Here is a 14,218-nt window from a genome sequence, read left to right as displayed (position 1 = left end):
CTGATAATTTGTTTCTGCCTCCACCGGGAATCGTACCAGGGCCCTTATGACTATTACCCCAGAGCGCTGTCCACTCATCTGTGAGGACCTAAATGTATTTACTATATGTGTCTGTAGTATCGAGCTATTAGCTCCTGGACCCCGCCTTTCTAACCAATCTATTTTTCCTTTATTACACTTACTACATTCATTTCTCTCTAACACTCACACACACACTTCATCAGGAATCAGCCCGTAGTAGCTGTCGAACTCCAAGGTACCTATTTACTACTAGGTGAACAAAGATATCAGAGTGAAAGCAACTTTGCCTATTTGTTTTCGTCTCTGCCGGGAATCGAACCCAGGCTATTAGGACTACGACCCCCAAGCGCTATCCACTCAGCTGCATGGGCTACACATGTAATTACCTAAGTGTAGTTACAGGATGAGAGCTAAGCTCGTGGTGTCCCGTCTTCCTAGCACTCTTTGTCATATAACGCTTTGAAACTACTGACGGTCTTGGCCTCCACCACCTTCTCACCCAACTTGTTCCAACCGTCTACCACTCTGTTTGCGAAAGCGAATTTTCTTATATTTCTTCGGCATCTGTGTTTAGCTAGTTTAAATCTATGATCTCTTGTTCTTAAAGTTCCAGGTCTCAGGAAATCTTCCCTATCGGTTTTATCAATTCCTGTTACAGGTACTATTTTGTATGTAGTGATCATATCACCTCTTTTTCTTCTGTCTTCTAGTTTTGGCATATTTAATGCCTCTAACCTCTCCTCGTAGCTCTTGCCCTTCAGTTCTGGGAGCCACTTAGTAGCATGTCTTTGCACCTTTTCCAGTTTGTTGATGTGCTTCTTAAGATATGGGCACCACACAACTGCTGCATATTCTAACTTTGACCTAACAAAAGTCGTGAACAATTTCTTTAGTATATCGCCATCCATGTATTTAAAAGCAATTCTGAAGTTAGAAAGTGTGGCATAGGCTCCTCACACAATATTCTTTATATGGTCCTCAGGTGATAGTTTTCTATCTAGAACCACCCCTAGATCTCTTTCTTTATCAGAATTCTTAAAAGATTTCTCACATAATATATAGGTTGTGTGGGGTCTATGTTCTCCTATTCCACATTCCATAACATGGCATTTATTAACATTAAATTCCATTTGCCAAGTGGTACTCCATATACTTATTTTGTCCAGGTCATCTTGAAGGGCATGACAATCATCTAAGTTTGTTATCCTTCCTATTATCTTAGCATCATCAGCAAACATGTTCATATAATTCTGTATACCAACTGGTAGATCATTTATGTAGAAATAAACATCACTGGTGCAAGAACTGAACCCTGTGGTACTCCCCTTGTGACATTTCTCCAGTCCGATACATTGCCTCTGATTACTGCCCTCATTTTTCTATCAGTCAAAAAATTTTTCATCCATGTTAGAAGCTTACCTGTCACCTCACCAATATTTTCCAGTTTCCAGAACAACCTCTTATGTGGAACTCTGTCGAAAGCCATTTTTAGGTCCAGATAGATGCAGTCAACCCAACCATCTCTTTCCTGTAATATCTCTGTTGCTCGATCATAGAAACTGAGTAAATTCGATACACAGGATCTTCCAGATCGAAAACCATACTGTCTGTCTGATATTATATCATTTCTCTCCAGGTATTCTACCCATTTAGTTTTAATTATTTTTTCCAATATTTTGAGTATTACACTTGTCAATGATACAGGTCTATAATTACGGGGGTCTTCCCTGCTTCCACTTTTGTAGATTGGAACTATGTTAGCCTTTTTCCAAACATCAGCTACAACTCCAGTAAACAGGGATGCCTGAAAAATCAGTTGAAGTGGAATGCTGAGCTCAGGTGCACATTCTCTCAGAACCCATGGTGAAACTCCATCTGGACCAACTGCTTTGTTCTTATTTAGCTCCTTGAGTATGTGTGTGTGTGTGTGTGTGTGTGTGTGTGTGTGTGTGTGTGTGTGTGTGTGTGTGTGTGTGTGTGTGTGTGTGTGTGTGTGTGTGTGTGTGTGTGTGTGTTCTACTCACCTATTTGTGCTTGCGGGGGTTGAGCTTTGGCTCTTTGGTCCCGCCTCTCAACTGTCAATCAACTGGTGTACAGATTCCTGAGCCTACTGGGCTCTGTCTTATCTACATTTGAAACTGTATATAGAGTAAGCCTCCACCACATCACTGCCTAATGCATTCCATCTGTTAACAACTCTGACACTGAAAAAGTTCTTTCAAACGTCACTGTGGCTCATGTGGGTACTCAGTTTCCACCTGTGTCCCCTTGTTCGCTTACCACCAGTGTTGAATAGTTTATCCTTGTCTACCCGGTCGATTCCCCTGAGGATTTTATAGGTAGTGATTATGTCTCCCCTAACTCTTCTGTCTTCCAGTGTCGTAAGGTGCATTTCCCGCAGCCTGTGTGTACTCACCTAATTCACCTAATTGTGCTTGCGGGGGTCGAGCTCTGGCTCTTTGGTCCCGCCTCTCAACCGTCAATCAACTGGTGTACAAACTGGTGTGTGTGTGTGTGTGTGTGTGTGTGTGTGTGTGTGTGTGTGTGTGTGAATATAAATTATGTATATAGGTATACCCTTGCAAGGGTATATATACTTACACTGTATAACCATTTCCTGCTCTATAAGCTTGGCTTGATGTTCTGAAAAAATGTATGTTCAATAGACATTCAGCTTCCCGCCGTCATCTTCCTGGAATAGCCTTGTGCCTGATATAGATAAAAATTTCTATATATTTTGTTTTATAGTAGGGAAGATAGGTGATCTATTAGTAAAGCTTAGCATCTTTAAAACAGTCAATATCCCACTAAAATATCTGTATGGCTGGCAGGGATAGCAGTTCCTGTATATATTGTTCGATGAAAGGAGACATTATATAATTTATTAATATGAATTTCTCAATTTGCAATTGTGTAACGTTTGTCACTGTAATCTCTCTAGGAAGAGATTCGGCCGGCTCCATTATTACCTATTCACCTATTCTATCATACCACGTCTATATATTAAAGAACTGCAGCCACAAGAGCAACAACAACACCTCTCAAAACGTCTAGACAGTACCACCAGTCTACCTCCCCCACAGGCCGTCACCCTCCCCGCACCTGGTGACGCCTCAGGATCACGCCACCGGCCGAAACAAGCAGTTAACGAGCCGGCTACTAGTTATAGATGATACCAGCGCCACCTGGACGGCCATCGTTCCCTATATATATAGAGGCTTGACGCTCCAGCTGGTCAGATTACTCCTGAGTGCTCTACGGAGTAGACCTGTTGACATATCTCGGTGTGGTAACAGGTTTATGCAGTCTAGCTCATAGTATATTAGCACCATATTTTTTAATTGCACATTAACGTTATGTAAATTTAGTTGTTTGTCTGTCTTGTTTGCGTTGCACTCTTTGTATTAAGCCAAGTTTGGATATTATTTTTATTTTCATGTTAAATGTTTAAGTCATTTGTTTAAGTAAACTATTTTAAACGTTTTTTCTCTTATGTGCTTTATTCTACAGTCGTCCCACAGTGAAGCTACATAACAAGTCTAATTATTTTTTTTATCGTCATACATTAAACAACAAATATTAATAAGGTGGATAGCACAACAACTTAAGCGAATATTTAAACCATGATTTAGTAGCCGGGATGGACAGAATGTAATAAAGTTTAACAGATATGCTAGACTTGTTGAGAATATACAAAACGCTTCAGAAAAAGTGTGTAAAAATGTCGTCACGAGTTATTTATTGCTGCATTCAACATCTGGAAACACGAGACATATTTTCAAATCTAAATAATGCATCAGGGCCTCTTCATGCACCGTGCATGTTAAAAGTATGTTTTAACCTACAAGGAAAACACCGATGGTTCTGACGGAGCCCCGTTAATAATACGAAAACTTAGAATTGCGAATGTTACAAACAAAAAAAGTATGTCTCATGAAAAATACAGATGCAACTGAGCTCTGCTAACGACACAAAAGACGGATAACGTATATTAAAATGTCATATCTTAAAAAAAAAAAACTACAGATCTATTTAACGGAGCTCCGTTAATGACACAAAAGCCTTAAATAACAGCATGTCTGAACAACTTACGATGACACTAGTACCAAGTGATATCCTGCTCGCGTGAACGATAAGAATGTAATCGGTCTCCAGGTGAGCGAGGAGCTTTTAACTGACAATGTAAATCATGAAGATATTCAGATTAGTGAGGAGGACGCAGCAGACCATACCATGGAGGCAATTTTAAGAGATTGAGCCAATCTTCTGCAGACAATTTATAAAAAAAAAATGTTGGCAGCTTGGCGCATTCTTAAAACGTTGCTCCCTTCAGGCACTCTGCAATGTTGCTAGCTTGAGACACTCTTCAATATTTGCTAGTTTGAGGCGTTCTTCAATGTTTGCTAGCATGAGGGACTTCAATATTGTTTGCTTGGTGCACTCTTTTAATGTTTTTTTCTAATTTGGTGCGTTCTTTAATGTTGCTAGCTAGGATCAGTATTGAAATATTGCTAGTGTAAGGCAAAGTTTTCCTTAAAGTTTCATAATATAAATTTAGTCGAAGTCTTACCTGTTAATCTGGCTTTTAGAAAAGCTTATTATTGCATACGTATAAATATACAATTCCACCAATACCATTCATAAAGTTTCTGTAATAATAACATAGAGCACTTCTGTAAAACTGATTAGTACATAATGTTTGTATTCTAGTCTTTGGGTAATTTGTTTTTTTAATTATCAGGGGGAAAGTGCCAAGCTATGACGACTTTATAGCACTTGGAAGGGGTCAGGATAAGGATTAGGGATGGGACGGGGAGAAGCAATGGTGCCCAACCACTTGGACGGTCGGGGATTGAACCCCGCTGCATGAAGTGAGACCGTCGCTCTACCGTCTAGTAAAAGTGGCTGGGTAGTCTTTGGATAAATGTGGATGAAATTTGTGATCGTCACGATAATTGCACATGTTATACTGATATTATTGTTCCCGTGACCATGTAAAGAGTCGAGTTTTTTAGGAAAGGGTCCTGGAGAGATAAGATGATTCGTATTATCGTCGGTAACCTGCTCAAACATTAAAGGTTTATTTAATAAGAGCATTATTAGTAGGCAACAAACTGCGTCTATATTGCATTCCTTGCCGCTGCATTCACCGTCATGTGGTGATGTTGTAAGAAGGGCTACATTCACCGTCATGTGGTGATCTTGTAAGAAGGGCTACATTCACCGTCATGTGGTGATGTTGTAAGAAGGGCTACATTCACCGTCATGTGGTGATGTTGTAAGAAGGGCTACATTCACCGTCATGTGGTGATGTTGTAAGAAGGGCTACATTCACTGTCATGTGGTGATGTTGTAAGAAGTGACTGATCACCGAATGACTCTACGGCCTTGTATTTATGGTCCGTAGAACATATACTCACTCGTGAGCATAATACATTGTTATAGTGCCGGGTTTAGCCACCCGTTATGACCTAACCTCTGTGCTGCACTTTGTAACCCGTGTTGTTTGAACACTTCAGATTCACAAGAAGAATACGGAAAGATTGCGGTATCGCTGCAGATTACACGCACAATCGTCCCGGGGCATGTTTCCCGAGCGATTTGGTCAGGGTTCGAGTCTTGACAAGGGAGGATTATCTGGGTGCCAACTCTTAACTGTTTGCCCTTGTTCACCCAACAAATAATTGGGTACCTGATTGTTAACTGACTGACGGGTCGTGTTCCTGTACCCCTCTGTGTACAAAAATATATATGTCTGCAGTCACCAACATCCGCACAAACACGCGTAAATAATTTCCTGCAAGCTATTTCATAACTACATATTTAGAAGAGCCACAAACGACTCTGGCGTGAAACACCAGTGACTGAACATCTGCTGGACTGCGGCAGCAATGGTGGGGGAGTAGGCTAGGATCACCTGGGCCAGCGGGCTTCAGTGTCTCGCGGACCGTGGTGAGGGGAGGAGGGTCGGTCTCCAGCGTTACGCGCCAGACTCGCGATCATGTCTGCTGCTGCTACTCTGATCATGATAGTCTGCTGAGGAACTGCGCTGGCCACCTCCTCTCTCTCTCTCTCTCTCTCTTTCTCTCTCTCTCCCAACGCCTCTCCCAAGCCGCAACTGTGTTGATCGCAGTTTCTTTACAAATGTCAATATTGCGATTCTATGTGAGTTCTTTCTCGACGATTGGCGTATATGTTGCTGATTCGCATCATAAAGTATTTGGTATTAATTTTCATGCTGTTACGTTTGTAAATGTTATATGTACAGATTTATGTGTCTTGCTAGAAAAAAATATTCGCTAATATCGCATCTTTCAAAGAAAATTCCCGGACGACGTAAACCTGCAGATTTCCTCTGAAGATTTCATTCAGTGTGTTCCGCAGCCTTGTATTGCGAGCGTGCGAGGGAAAGACTTTATACAATCTGATTGCCATTCAACACACACGTACCCCGCCCCCGTTCGCACCACCGGGATTGAAGGAATAAATTGAAGGCAGGCTTTCCACCGGGGAAAGCAACGTTCGTTTGTATTATGCCAAATATATTGAAGAAGCCAGAGCCTTCAGCCCCACCTTCTGGCGTGTGAGGCGGCCCTTGGAGAAGCTGCTTCAGAAATATTAATATAAAATCTGTTAACCAAGATTATTTCTCCGAAAACCTAAATAGCGTAATGCGTCCATTGAGATTTGTAAAAGGGTTACCCCTTGTGTTTTATTTAATGGGTAATGTTCTGTTGTTTTAAGGTTGGTTCAAAGATGTCTACCTGGAGACAATAAGGCTCAGTCCATGCATGTATGAACAAAGTCTTAGAAAATCTTCTCTTGGAGTGATGCAACAACATGAGCAGTGTATGAAAAATTTTCCATAAACCTGTACAACAAATCTAAATCATTTAACATGCCAGGGAAGAATGCGCAGCTGAAATATTTTTTTCTCCTTAACAATGAGAGTGGAAAACTGTTTGTTTACAAATCACGTGAAGCGCAAACACGGTACACACACACATAGCGGGTATCGAACGGGTAAAAACAGATTTAAATAACAGAGTAAATATTGCAACTGAACAATGTAAACAGGACAAGACAATGAGAGACGAGTTTTCATTTGCACTCAGAAAAGTACACTTTGTACTCGGGTCATCAAGTGTTTGTGCCATGAAGAAGCGGCTGGCACGCCCCTGCTCACTCTAAGAGTGCCTCTACTGCCTCGCAACGATACAGGTTAGTGCCATTTTATAGTAAGTAAAAGGCTTTCTCTCTGTTTACCTGAAATCACCTTTTGATGGAAGGCTTACAGGATGCTTGTGTGACGTCGTCTGATGACGTGCCAACACACTGGATAATATATTATTTAAGAACTTGCTTATTTATCTGGCTGATTGTATTGTTTACATCTTTCATAATTTTGCATCACTAATCATTGGGTCTAAGTGTTTTAATGTTCATTGATACAATATAATAATGGTATCTTTCCATTATATCAGTTATGGCATCTGTCATATGTGAATAATTATATATAATTTATTTTCAGAGGACAAACAATTACTCAGAATAACAAATGACTCATTAAAAGATTTATAAAATAGCTTTGGTTTACTTCTTGGTTACCGAGATGGCTTTAGAATGGTTCAGCTAACTAAGTAGGTTCCTAGCTTCTGGGTCTGCTTCTAGCTTCCTGCTAAGAGTTGAAGTTCTCGTATCACTCTCAAACGCGTTTAGCTCTGCTGACGTGAATATTTCTTCACGGGGGCAAGAAGCGGACTCTTCTCTATGCAGCACATAATTAAATTGTTCAGTACATTTTATTTCTTATTGGTTTTACCTTTTATTTACACTGCTTTACATTAATGTGCTCACTAGTTCATACATAATAAATCACGCACATAACACAGCCCCAAAACTGTGTACAGAACCATACAGATAAACTGTATCTGCTTCAGCATCTTACAACATCAGGTTTCCCTTTTTTCTTCTGGTGTCATTTCCAGTTATCTCCCTATTCTTCAAATTTACCTAAGAAAATTACTTCCGTACTTGCTCCTACTATTCTCCTGTCCGAATTACATTTACATCCTTTATATGCAAAATGTTTGTATCTAAATGACTGTATACGTGTCTTATATGTGTGAGTGGGAGAGGGAAATTTGAGACAGTATGAGAGAGGATTACATATTAGAGATTGCCAGTCGATGATGCTCTGTACAGTTGAAGGCAGAAGTTGTATCGTGTGTTTCTCTCATGTTTGTCTTAGATTTAAACGCCATATACTATGAAAGTCTGCATCCAAATTACATCAATTAGAAACTCATCGCTGTAAATAAATTCTGAAAATTTATATACCCAGTGGAGCTTCCGCTAGATCTAATAAAGCTTCTTTTAAACCCAATAGAGCTCCTGCTATGTCTAATGAAGCTCATCTTAAACCTATTTGAGCTTTTACTATATTCAATAGAGGTTCTACAATACCCAAAAGATTTTCTTCTATACGCAGTGAAGCTTTTTACAATACTCTCTAGAGTTTACATTATTCCCAAGAAAGTTTCTACTCTACCAAATTTAGCTTCTGTACTTTATACAGTTTGTTCTCTACCCAACAGAGCTTCTGCTATACCCAACAGAGCTTCTGCTATACCCAACAGAGCTTCTGCTATACCCAACAGAGCTTCTGCTATACCCAACAGAGCTTCTGCTATACCCGACAGAGCAGGAATTTCAAACCAGGGGTAAATTTACAAATTTCAAGCGATATGTGAAAGAATTTCAAGGGAAATTATCCGGCTTCTCTGTGTTGAAACACTTAGGATTTCCAGTCTCGCTGAGCTCAAGCAATTGTGTTTTCCAGTCACACTGTGTTGAAGTACTTGCATTTTCCTGTCACACTGTGTTGAAGTACTTGCATTTTCCTGTCACACTGTGTTGAAGTACTCGTATTTTCCTGTCACACTGTGTTGAAGCACTCGCATTTTCCTGTCACACTGTGTTGAAGTACTTGCATTTTCCTGTCACACTGCAGTGAAGCACTCGCATTTTCCTGTCACTCTGTGTTGAAGTACTTGCATTTTCCTGTCACACTGCAGTGAAGCACTCGCATTTTCCTGTCACTCTGTGTTGAAGTACTTGCATTTTCCTGTCACACTGCAGTGAAGCACTCGCATTTTCCTGTCACACTGTATTGAAGCACTCGCATTTTCTAGCTACACTGCAGTGAAGCACACAAGGAGACCGGTGTTCTAGTGTGAGTGAGTAAGATTGGCCCGATTAATTACACCCTGAGGTTTGAAGTCATTAATCCTGCAGGTTATATATATTCATGCATATATATGCAAAATTATTCACACAGATATGCTGAGCTAAATTAGGTAGCACACGAGACTCAAAGCCTTAGCTTATATAGTCCTGTTGATCTCTCCTTAGTGTATATTTATATCAGATATATAATTATCTTATGCTTTGAATAAGCATACGTTTGAGCATATGTGTTTAATATTCACATTTTCCAGTATACAGTATTTGAGATTATTTAGGGATGAAAGCATTCAACATATAGCATTATGTTTGAGGCATATAAATGCACAATTATATTCCAGGCATATAAATGCACAATTATATTCCAGGCATATAAATGCACAATTATATTCCAGGCATATAAATACACAATTATATTCCAGGCATATAAATGCACAATTATATTCCAGGCATATAAATGCACAATTATATTCCAGGCATATAAATGCACAATTATATTCCAGGCATATAAATGCACAATTATATTCCAGGCATATAAATGTACAATTATGTTTGAGGGCATACACATACCATTATGTTGAAGGCATACTCATACCATTATGGTTAAAGGCATACACATACCATTATTGTTGAGGGCATACACGGATACCATTATGTTTAATGGCATTCACGCGTACCATTATGTTTGAGGACATACATACATACCATTATGTGCGAGAGCGTACACTCATACTATTATATGAGGGCATACACATATACCATTATGTTTGAGGGCATTCACACACACACACGCCATTATTGTGAGAAACTAGGCTTTATAGAGGCATCCACTGTGAGGGGCACGGTTTAACACTGATATTGAAGTGAGGTATGAGTTTGTGAGAGATAAGGATATTATTGCAAGATGTGAGTTTGTATGGGATAAAGATTAATTAAGGGAATATGACGATTATTAAATATATAGGCCAGCGAGAAATACATTTGCCTCTGTGTATAATATGAACAACTTCTGTAAGTAGATGTTAAATCATTCAGACATCTATGATGTAGAAAACACATGAAGTGAATTTAAATTCTACTGACAATCGTGTACTGAATTTAAAGATCGTTTACTAAAAACACATATTAACTCTTGCTGTAGAGTATAATGTTAAGGCTTTGACTTAAACGAATAAATTATGCAATTGTGTTTGTAAAGAATATCACGTGCAGTTAAATACAGTAAAATTTACACAACAACACTTATGAAACAAGAACACGGTCATTTACACAACAACACTTATAAAACAAGAACACGGTAATTTACACAAAAACACTTATGAAACAAGAACACGGTCATTTACACAATACTTATGTAATAAGAACACGGTAATTTCTCAACTCCTGAGAAGTAACAATAATTCGCCGAATGTTACACAACATTTATATCTACAACATGAAAGTCTTACACAACCTATTGGAAATAACACATGAAACCACCAATCACTTAAATTATTATTAAATGAACAACAAAGTGTACTTTATGATTCAGAGTTGAAATGTAAGTGGAAATAACACCACAACAACAATCACAGACATGTTCTGTTCTTTTTCAGCTACCACTTATCCTCAGGCCAGGCTCGCTAAAGCGGCGGTCATTCCCCCATGGCGTATTTGTCAATTTTAACATACTATGTATTAAAAAATAAGCCTGTTCTCATATATAAATGAGTATTATTAAATATTAATTTTCAATGAATATTTAGGTGTAAGTTCGGTTAGGTGTTTTGGTTCCATTCGCGATTATTAGTATTTATAGCACGTGGGTGAAGCTTTTACAGTGTTGTGGTCCGAACAAAAATCGTCGCCGAAGCATTTGTTCTGGAAGTGTTCGAACGTCATCAGTTGTGAGTCGTGTGTAAACAGTTTTTCAATCATAAACAGGGGATTTGGCGGGTGCATGGAATGGATTTGAACTTTCTTTATGAGGACGGGCTGAACAGACATCATCAGATTAGCACTTTGAGAAATGTTCGAACGTCATCGATTGTGAGAAGTGTGTAAACCGGGTTGCCCTTCCAGTCCGTACTAAAAAACAAAGGCCAAAGTCCATTCCATGCACCCGCCAAACCCCCTGTTTATGAATGAAAAACTGTTGACACACGAATTATACATGATGACGTTCGAACACTTCTCGAACAAGTGCTTCTCGAACAAAAAACAGAAGACAATCATTTATCAACATTCATCAAACGTATATTGTTTCAAAAAATTACAAAAAATACAACTTGGTCGACATATTTTTTCGTTTCAAAACAATTAAGCTCCGTTTCTGCCACATGAGTTAATTACGCCCTTCCTCGAAAAGGTTCAGAGGTTTTTTTTTATGCTGCAAGGTCTAAATAGATGAAAGTTAAGGAAGAGGGAAAAAATGCTCCTGGTTTTCATCAAAAAATTAATATATCCACTGCATGTTTGCTAATTAAGAAAGCTCATTATCTCTGTCTAATGGTAGTGTGTGGGGCAAGGAGGTTGCATTACAGAGGAAAAATTCACCAGGTTAATTTTCCCTCAGTAAACCTTTTACAATTCTCTTTTTCACGGAGTTAGACTTTGTTCGCAAGAGCTCAAGCAAGATAAATACTTTATTGGATATAATTTTAATACATAAACTTGCAGCTTCTCGTGCCTTATCGAGTGAGAGAGAACTCAAATATATCATCCAAGATGCAATGAGCAACATCTTATGACATTATAATGTTTCGCAAATATTTAGAGTTATAGTGCAAACATTATCGCTGATTCTGGCAATTCATAGCGAATATTTCTTTTAAAAAAATTATGTTAGATAATATTACATGTTGTTATCTGTTGCAAGTATTTGAGATAAAAAAATCAAACACAACTATTTAACAGCATTCATCAAACGTATAATGTTACATATAGATAACAAAAAATACCCCTTGGTCGACATAGGTATAATGTGTATATATATATATATATATATATATATATATATATATATATATATATATATATATATATATATATATATATACATATATATATATATATATATATATATATATATATATATATATATATATATATATATATATATATATATATATATATATATATATATATATATATGACAATGTCAGACCACGGAGGAAAATGAAACAGGAATTTCCTTAAGTACTTTCGTATATTAAATACATCTTCAGAAGGAATCCTTCAGAAGAAGGAAGGAATTCCTTCAGAAGAAGGAAGGTATTTAATATACGAAAGTACTTAAGGAAATTCCTGTTTCATTTTCCTCCGTGGTCTGACATTGTCACATTCTTAATCACGTGTTTATTTTCGTGATATACACACACACACACATATATATATATATATATATATATATATATATATATATGTATATATATATATATATATATATATATATATATATATATATATATATATATATATATATATATATATATATATATATATATATATAGAGGTTGATAAATATGACCGAAAAAGTGAGATTAATCATTCTAGCACGAATTTTCTGAATATTTCTTATGTTTCTTTTTACTGTGGATAGTAATTGAAAAATCAATTCAATCAGCAATCAACAGCCAATTAATGCACAACTATATTCTACCCACTTCAAGTCTCCGAACCAATATAGAAGCATCAAGAGGAAGTATGGGCCGATACGCCCCCTGCAGTTGCTTCCATCCAATTAATACCCATTGTTTTGTGTTCTGTCTTCTTTTTGTCACAAATTTGTTCACCTCATCTAAAACTGTTGCACCATATCACCTCACCCAAGTGCTAGTATATGTAAGACGGATAAGCTGTTTAAGTGTGTTTACGGGCTCACCATAGCCCGTGCTACATGGACACTTCGTCCCGAGTAGCTAAAGCTTTAACAACAACAACAATGTTTAAGTGTTAGAATAAGTGAAACTCTGTTTAGGGTTTTCAGGATACAGTTGTGTGTGTAAACTAAAGTCTTTGAAAATGTAATAAGTTATTACGAAACGCGTTCAAGCGTCGCGTCAGACTAGAAATAAAAAAAAATTTTGGAGAACTGATTTTTCAATTACCATTCACAGTAAAAAGAAACATAAGGAATATTGAGAAAATTCGTGTTAGAATTATTAATCTCCCTTTTTCGGTCATATTCAACAACAAATGTTTACAAGAGAGACTGCTACCAAAATGTACCACAATATATATATATTAGTGTGTGTGTAACGCCCTTTTTAAAAATAGAAAACGTACTAAAGGAAATGGTGACATTGCACTAATGACCTTAAAGCCCTGACAACGGTACAGTAACACGTACGAACACAACACAACAGTACTGTGAGAGAGATGACGGTGAGGCTACCCTTCCGGCCTGGCGTTTTGCTTAATTGAAACCACACTGAATTCATTCCAACTTTGCCCAGGGGAATTCTGACCACTTTTTAAAAGTTTTTGAAGTGAACACTGATTCCATATGAGCTTGACTTTTATCTAAGTGTATATCTGCATATATCCTTCCATCTCCATGTTAATGCGCTTATATCTATTTGGTGTGTGGATATTTTGTATTTTGTTGGTGACTCTCCTGCTCTCTCTCTCTCTCTCTCTCTCTCTCTCTCTCTCTCTCTCTCTCTCTCTCTCTCTCTCTCTCTCTCTCTCTCTTTTCTTTTTTCTTTTTTTCTTTAGTTTTTCTCTTTTCTTTCGTTTTTTCTTGTTTTCTTTCTCTCTTTCTTCCTGTCTTTTTTCTTTCTTTCTTTCTTTCTTTCTTTCTTTCTTTCTTTCTTTCTTTCTTTCTTTCTTTCTTTCTTTCTTTCTTTCTTTCTTTATTTATTTATTTATTTATTTCTTTTCTTTCTTTTTTCTTTTTTCTTTTTTCTTTCTTTTCTTTCTTTTATCTTTTTTCTTTCTTTCTTTCTTTCTTCCTTTCTTTCTTTCTTTC

At 37.6% G+C, this 14,218-nt stretch overlaps 1 protein-coding gene across 1 annotated transcript in view; it reads left to right on the top strand.

The window, feature by feature from the left end:
• The first annotated feature begins 5,974 nt into the window (after positions 1–5,974).
• LOC123750656 (glycine receptor subunit alpha-2) overlaps positions 5,975–14,218 on the top strand; it is a 255,092-nt gene continuing 246,848 nt past the window's right edge. Inside the window, exons 1-2 of the mRNA XM_069332396.1 lie at positions 5,975–6,186; positions 6,766–7,242. The gene's annotated coding sequence lies outside the window, so the exon portion shown is untranslated. The remainder of the gene's footprint in view (positions 6,187–6,765; positions 7,243–14,218) is intronic.

The sequence above is a fragment of the Procambarus clarkii genome, chromosome 27 (assembly GCF_040958095.1).
Source record: "Procambarus clarkii isolate CNS0578487 chromosome 27, FALCON_Pclarkii_2.0, whole genome shotgun sequence".
Classification (NCBI taxonomy): domain Eukaryota; kingdom Metazoa; phylum Arthropoda; class Malacostraca; order Decapoda; family Cambaridae; genus Procambarus; species Procambarus clarkii.
This window is presented reverse-complemented; position numbering and strand designations above follow the sequence as displayed.